This window comes from Meleagris gallopavo, chromosome 8 (assembly GCF_905368555.1).
Source record: "Meleagris gallopavo chromosome 8, MGAL_WU_HG_1.1, whole genome shotgun sequence".
Classification (NCBI taxonomy): domain Eukaryota; kingdom Metazoa; phylum Chordata; class Aves; order Galliformes; family Phasianidae; genus Meleagris; species Meleagris gallopavo.
In genome coordinates, this window is record NC_139411.1 from 18,833,990 (window position 1) to 18,840,451 (window position 6,462).

At 41.1% G+C, this 6,462-nt stretch overlaps 1 protein-coding gene across 2 annotated transcripts in view; it reads right to left on the reverse strand.

The window, feature by feature from the left end:
- The window catches only part of PANK1 (pantothenate kinase 1), a 45,270-nt gene that overhangs the window by 38,651 nt on the left and 157 nt on the right, over positions 1-6,462 (reverse strand). Inside the window, exons 1-2 of one of the 2 annotated variants that reach the window (XM_031554443.2) lie at positions 6,284-6,427; positions 5,496-5,674 (exon numbers count right to left, since the gene is read on the reverse strand). The gene's annotated coding sequence lies outside the window, so the exon portion shown is untranslated. Of the gene's footprint in view, positions 1-5,495; positions 5,675-6,283; positions 6,428-6,462 lie in introns of those variants that run through there. The other variant, XM_085229718.1, reaches the window with a different exon arrangement.

The following is a 6,462-nucleotide window of genomic DNA, read 5'->3' on the forward strand; positions in this document are numbered from 1 at the left end:
AAACGGGGTTTATATTAACTACTGAGGGTCAGATCAGCCAGTGCTTGATAAAACATAATTTCAGTGAAAACCTTTCAGTTAGCTGTGACCAAACTCTGAGTAAGGAAGTCTGGCTTGTTTCAAAACTCTATGCATCCTTGGCTGGAAGATTTTCTTTGTCAGCTTGAGGTGAGACAGCATCAAATGAAGAACACAACTCCAGTTGGAACTTTTCTAACAAGCAGTTCCAGATATGCTCAAAGGTAAAAACAGCATGCTGTACACCAGTCAATTCTAAGAATATTTGACTTCCCTTTGAAGAACTGTCAAGGATGCCACTTGACAAAGCAGTTTAGCTAATCAATGGGGGCCTAACAGAAGAGAATCAGTCCTGCCCTTTTGTCTCATCAGCATTTTTGCCTGCTGCTCCAGCATCTGTTTGTCCACACAAATCAGCTTGCCAATCTGGCTAAAAATAGTGGTGTAAGAATGTATTTAACCAACCAGCTGTACCATCTTTGTTTTGACGAGCAATTGAAACTTTGCGACTTTTTATCTCCTTTAATCTGTTGGTTGGCTTTCAGCAAAGACAAATGTGACTCTTCAGCACTGCAAAGAGCACTGTAGTCTGACTGCATGGCACAAACACAGTCTCTTCAGAAGTATGACTATGCAGCACAGAAGTTTTCCATCTATTAAAAATCCCTGCTTTCTGTTTTTTTCCTATAGGATGTCAATCTTGAAATATTTATAAAGTACAAGCTTTTACAGGAGCAAAAAGTGCTCAAAGCAAAACAGGAAATGCCTTGGGCCATTTTCTATTGCCAAAGAGCTATTATTTTCAAGTACTTTATAGATAAGAAATCTGATTTATAAAAAAGCAAGGAATGCACATTTATAATATTTTAGGATAATAGCTTACCTAACACCAAACACTTAATTTTTATATCAGAACTAAGAGTCAAGTGGAAAACTTCAGTGGGAAACTCAGATTGCAGTTATATTGTTTAGCTCTACTACAAAGTATAACTACACTTTCAGAACCAGAACTTAACATATCTGAAGCAATTGAGTGCCTCCCTGAATCCCCTGGAGGCCCAAACTGAACATCTGAAGGTCACTGGTGCAACTGCCCTATTCCACTCGTGTGCTCACACGAGTTCAAGGAGTGCCCAAAGCCTGACAACATTCTGAGGAACAGTACGTAATGTCAGAGAACAGCAATGGTTCCTGAGGTCAGCACACACAGCTGATGCTGCCAAGTATAAAAACAACTATGTCTTGGGTGTCAGAGCCAGAAAAATGAGTAATATTACACAGAAATACTGTAATGGCTACACTGTATCCCAGTCCTTGTATTTTGCCCATCTCACATGAGCTGTAAGCTTCTTGCCTTTGAACCAAAAAAAAGATGTGGTAAAGCAGAACATACCTATAGCACTATATGAAAATAAGAAAATGAACAATCTGCAAAATGAGTTCATACAATGCATGTGCATTAGACACAATTTTTTGAGATGCCTTATATCCTTGAGACACTTCAGCGGCCAACCTTGTGGCATCTGCATGGAACCAATACATACATATATACGTATTTATATAGAGATATATTTTAATATCTCAGTCAGTTTCACATCTTTCACTTTGCGCTACTCTGGATTCATACTGACCTCATGCTCCAATGTATTAAGCTTATTAAGTTTCCAGTAAGGTGATGGAGCAAAGGTTGAGAATGTTACAATCAACAGGATGACTTCTTTTGGAAACACTTTTTAGGGCTGTTCTGAGGGCTCTGGGACCATTAGACCACTATTTAGAGACTAAAGTTTATGTAACACTACATAAGTAAGAAGAACCAGTATTCTCAAAAAAACCCATCCTAAGGATTAAAGCTCAAGTTTCTTGCACCACAAAGCATTTCCATAAGAAGCCCAGAATTGAAATAAAACTTCTTAAATCTCTACTGAAATAAAACTCAAACATATATTTCATTTTAGGGAAGCCCGTCCTCAGGTTTTACCATTAAGTTACAGCTGCCTATGTTGGTATTTATAATGCTTTATGGATGATTGAAAACGAATCAGTAACACATGGAGAGAAATAAAATTTCACTAACAGGATCTGGAATTAATTCCCTCTCCTCCATCTGGATGAGCTTACAAGGTAATACATAGTCTTCAAGGAAAATAATTAGCATCTTGTATGGCAAAAGGGCTAGACTCTGACTTGGAAGTAGGCTGACATGAATACACTTGCACAAAATACTTTGTATATGTTAAACAATTGCTTTGAGATACATGATATAAATTTTAAACACCTGCTGACTAACTAAACCATTTGCTAAGTGTATGGGAACTGCTGAATCACAGCCTGAACCTCTGATTGATCACCTGAGGCGAGCAATGAGTCAACCACGGGAGCACAGGTGAAGGCAATTCACCTGTGCTGCCAGAAGCCATTTAAGAGCTGACTACCAGTGGGAAAGGATCTCTTTTGGAGATCCCTCCTCTGGAGTTTTGCAGCAAGCTCAGGATGTGAGTAAGCATTCTATCTATTCTCTTTTCGTTATTATAACTTGCTTAGCCAAACTCTCTTGTTTATTTTATAATTATAACATCTTTATTGATTATACCCTACGTGACTATGAACCAGGCAGACAGAACAGCAAATGCTTTTACAGGACAAATGCTTGTATTAACATGAAAACAGCTGTTACCATTTTCTCCAACAAAGGCCACTTCTGCTATTATACCAACTAACATGGTACTGTGCTGTTCAGCCTGATCAGCTGAAATGCCCCAGCTCCTTCCAGTAATGCAGCAACAAAATGCTCAGCCACCACAGTGGTCTCGCGATGTTTGTCGCCAGTTACAGAAGGACCCTAAGAGAAGGCAGAACAACAAGGCGGAAGCCAGTAAAGAAGGTAGAATTTTGTTACATCTGCTCATTAAAGAAAGAGCTGCTCAAACTGAAATAATCCAAGTACGCTCATATAGTTAGTAACCATAATGATCCAAGAGACAGTTGCGGCTTTATGTACATTTTAAGCCTGTTGATAAGAGGCTGAAGTTTGTAATTTCAAAATGCTAGATCTAACCTTCAAAGCAGTGACTGTTTTTGTTATTGTATAACAAAACAATTTGGAAACTGTGTTCTTTAATTACAAGATTAAGGAGTTGATTACAGTTCAAATGTTCTCTTAGTTCATCAGAGGTTTTGAGTAATAGCAAGAAGGTACAGAAGGAATAATGAGAGGCTGTCTGTCTCAACTGCATTCTTTCCTAAGACAAACTAAATCTTGAGTTATGCAACCTGAACTAAATACATCTTAGTAAATATATTTCAAACCTTCTCCCACTTCAGTTCCCGCAGAAGGAGTAATATTATGTTTTTTCACACACTGGTGTTCATATAAACCTTCAAAGATTTACAAACAGTTATCCTCATGGCTGGGAGTGCTGTCTTCCCCAGTGCCTGCTGGAGGGCAAGCTACATGAGTCATCTGCAGGGGCCAGCCTGCTTGGCCTTGCTGGACAGCAGGTGGCTACTTCGGTACTTCATGGATCCAGGGGAAGCTTGGGCACACACACACTCAAACACAAAATGACAGTGAAGAACCCAAAGCATTTTTCTCTCAAGCTTGTGTTTTTAAAGCTAGTCGTAAGATCTCTGGTAACGTGAGACCACTTCTTGTAGGAAACCAAATTGAGATGTTGTAAGGAACAAGCAGGAAATAGGTAAAGAATCAGAAGTCAGTCATAACAAAGCAATATGGACAAAGCTAGGAACCACAAACCCGAGGAAGCAGCCAATTGCAGTCCAATCATCAACCTGCTCCCATGATGCCCACTAACCATGTTCCTCAGTGCCACATCTCCACGTTTCTTGAACACCTCCAGGGACAGTGACCCCACCAACTCCCTGGGCAGCCTGTGCCAGTGCATCATCACTCTTTCTGAGAAAAAATGTTTCCTATATCCAACCCAAACGTCCCCTGGCACAACTTAAGGCCATTACCTCTTGTCCTATCACTACCTACATAAGAGAAGAGGCTGACCCCTGCCTCACTGCCACCACCCTTCAGGCACTGAATAGAGTGATAAGTTTTTCCCTGAGCCTCCTCTTCACCAGATTGAGCAATCCCAGTTCCCTCTGCCACTCCCCATAAGACCCATGTTCCAGATCCTTCGCAGCTTTGTTACCCTTCTCTGGACACACTCCAGGGTATCACTGTCTTTCTTGTACTGAGGGGCTAAATACAAAACTAACTAAAACTAAATACAATACTTGAGGTGAGGCCTTACCAATACCAAGTACATGGGAATAATCACCTCCCTGCTTCTGCTGGCTGCACTATTTCTGATATAAGCCAGGATGCCATTGGCCAACTAATACCCCCAGATCCTTTTCCTCTGCGCAGCTTTCCAGCCAAAAAGAAGATATGGTGAAGCAGAACATACCTATAGCACTATATGAAAATAAGAAAATGAACAATCTGCAAAATAAGTTCATACAGTGAGCTGCATGTGCATTAGACATAATGACACCTGAAGGCCACTGACTGCAGTGAGGGAACTTCTATATGGAGTCACATGAAAGGCAGTGAGGAAAAACCTCCACAGCAATGCAAATGACAGGGAAAGGGGTTCATGCAGCACCTACTAAGGAGATAACTCAAGAAACGCACCATTTCCTGCAAGGACACTTCTGTGCCAGTGAGCTCCAGACTAGCCCTGCAAGAAGGACCTTCCCTGAAGCAGAGCCAGAAAGTCCTGTACAGAGCAGATCCAGGCACTGAGGGGACACAGAGGCGGTTAATTTTCCCGGCGAAGGTAAGACTACAGAGATGCTGAAGCCTGTCCTGATTTGCTGCTGCTCAATGTGCTCAGAATGCTGGGCTGAGTCCCAGCAGTGCTAGCTGTGTCTCTAATTACTTCTGATAGCAAAGTAAAGCCAATTGACACAAACTGTCTTGTAGGGCATCTTCTTGTCACTCAGATGAGCAGACTGTCCACAACTTTTGAATCCTGTAGCAAATATAGGGAGCACGTGTTTCTTAGGTTAAGGGGAAGAGTTCTACTACGTCATTTACAAAAAACATAGGCCCCAAGTTACAGGCAATTTTACAAGAAACGACCAAATTTCAGAGGCAGTGAGTTAAGAGATTTGGCAACAGATAATTTGGTGTAACTGGCTATCCTTGCACAAACCACTTAAGGAAAGCGTATTGGTTGAAAGCCATAAAGTGTATATATATAGATGGAGTTTCATCCTAGAATCATGCAAAAGCAGGCTGGGTTATGCTGGGTTAATGTTTTCTTTGTCACTGTTTGTATGAAGCTAAGAGCACATGTTAGATTGTGTTTCAGTTTGCTCTTTTCATATGTTGATGGTAGTCCTCTGGGATGCTAGGTTGAGTTACGCAGCATATGTAGTACAATAAAAACAGCTGTAGAAATCCAGTACTCAAAGAAAACCAAAATGTTGCTTGTTCTGTGTTCTTTATTATGTCTCACCTTAGCAGGATGTTTTTTTTGTTTCTAATACAGATAGTCTTCAACCTTTCTAGGACTGTATCTTGCAAAATTTTCTGAGATCTTCAGTTTACCTTCTCAGCTACTTGAAGAAAATAACTGTCAGGTTTGCCCTAGAAGCAAATTTTTCCCCTTCTTTTTCAATTGTTCTCAGTCCTCTCCTGACAGGAAAAAATGAGACTTGGAATTAGTTTACATAGAAGATACGTTAAAAAATAACAGAGCTTATAGGAGCTTGTTGGTTTTGCTTGGCAAACAATTTCCAATTCAAGGTTGCATGATCTTACACCATTAAAACAGAGCAACTCTTGCAACATGGTCGGCATCCAAATAGAAATCAAGTACACATCTATTACCAATATGACATAACTTCTGTTTAAAGAGAAGGGATTTCAGACAGCCTCGCTGAAGCAGCAGGATCTGCACAGAATGATTTTGTACAGAACTGCCTGCACTATGCAGCATTCTTTTCTTCAGATGAAAAATAAACCTTTCTGTTTGATAGTTACCGACTACTTCCAAGATACTTTTCCTTTTATTTCAGCATAAGACAGACAACTCTCATTACAGATCAAAAGATTCCTGTCTGAGTCTAAAGAGAAGCCCACAGCAATTTTTGTTAGCAAAACGCACAAGTTGCCATACCCTGCCATTCTGGAACACGATAATCTGATTAGCATGACTGGCATTTCATGCTTTGAACACAAAGTTAAATAAAGTAGTCCCGAACAATAACTTCCACCAGAGGAAGGTTCCGAACATAGCATTACCCGCAGCTACATCAGCGCTGTACCCGCGTTGGAAAAGAGCCGATCCTGCTACGAGGCCGGCAGTTCGTAAAGCGGAGCGCCTCGTCCGGTGCTCTCTGCAGGCAGCGATCAGCCCGCCTGCACGCAGCACAGCGCAGCCTCCGGGCCCGTGGAAGCAGCAGCACCGCAACCACGCGAGG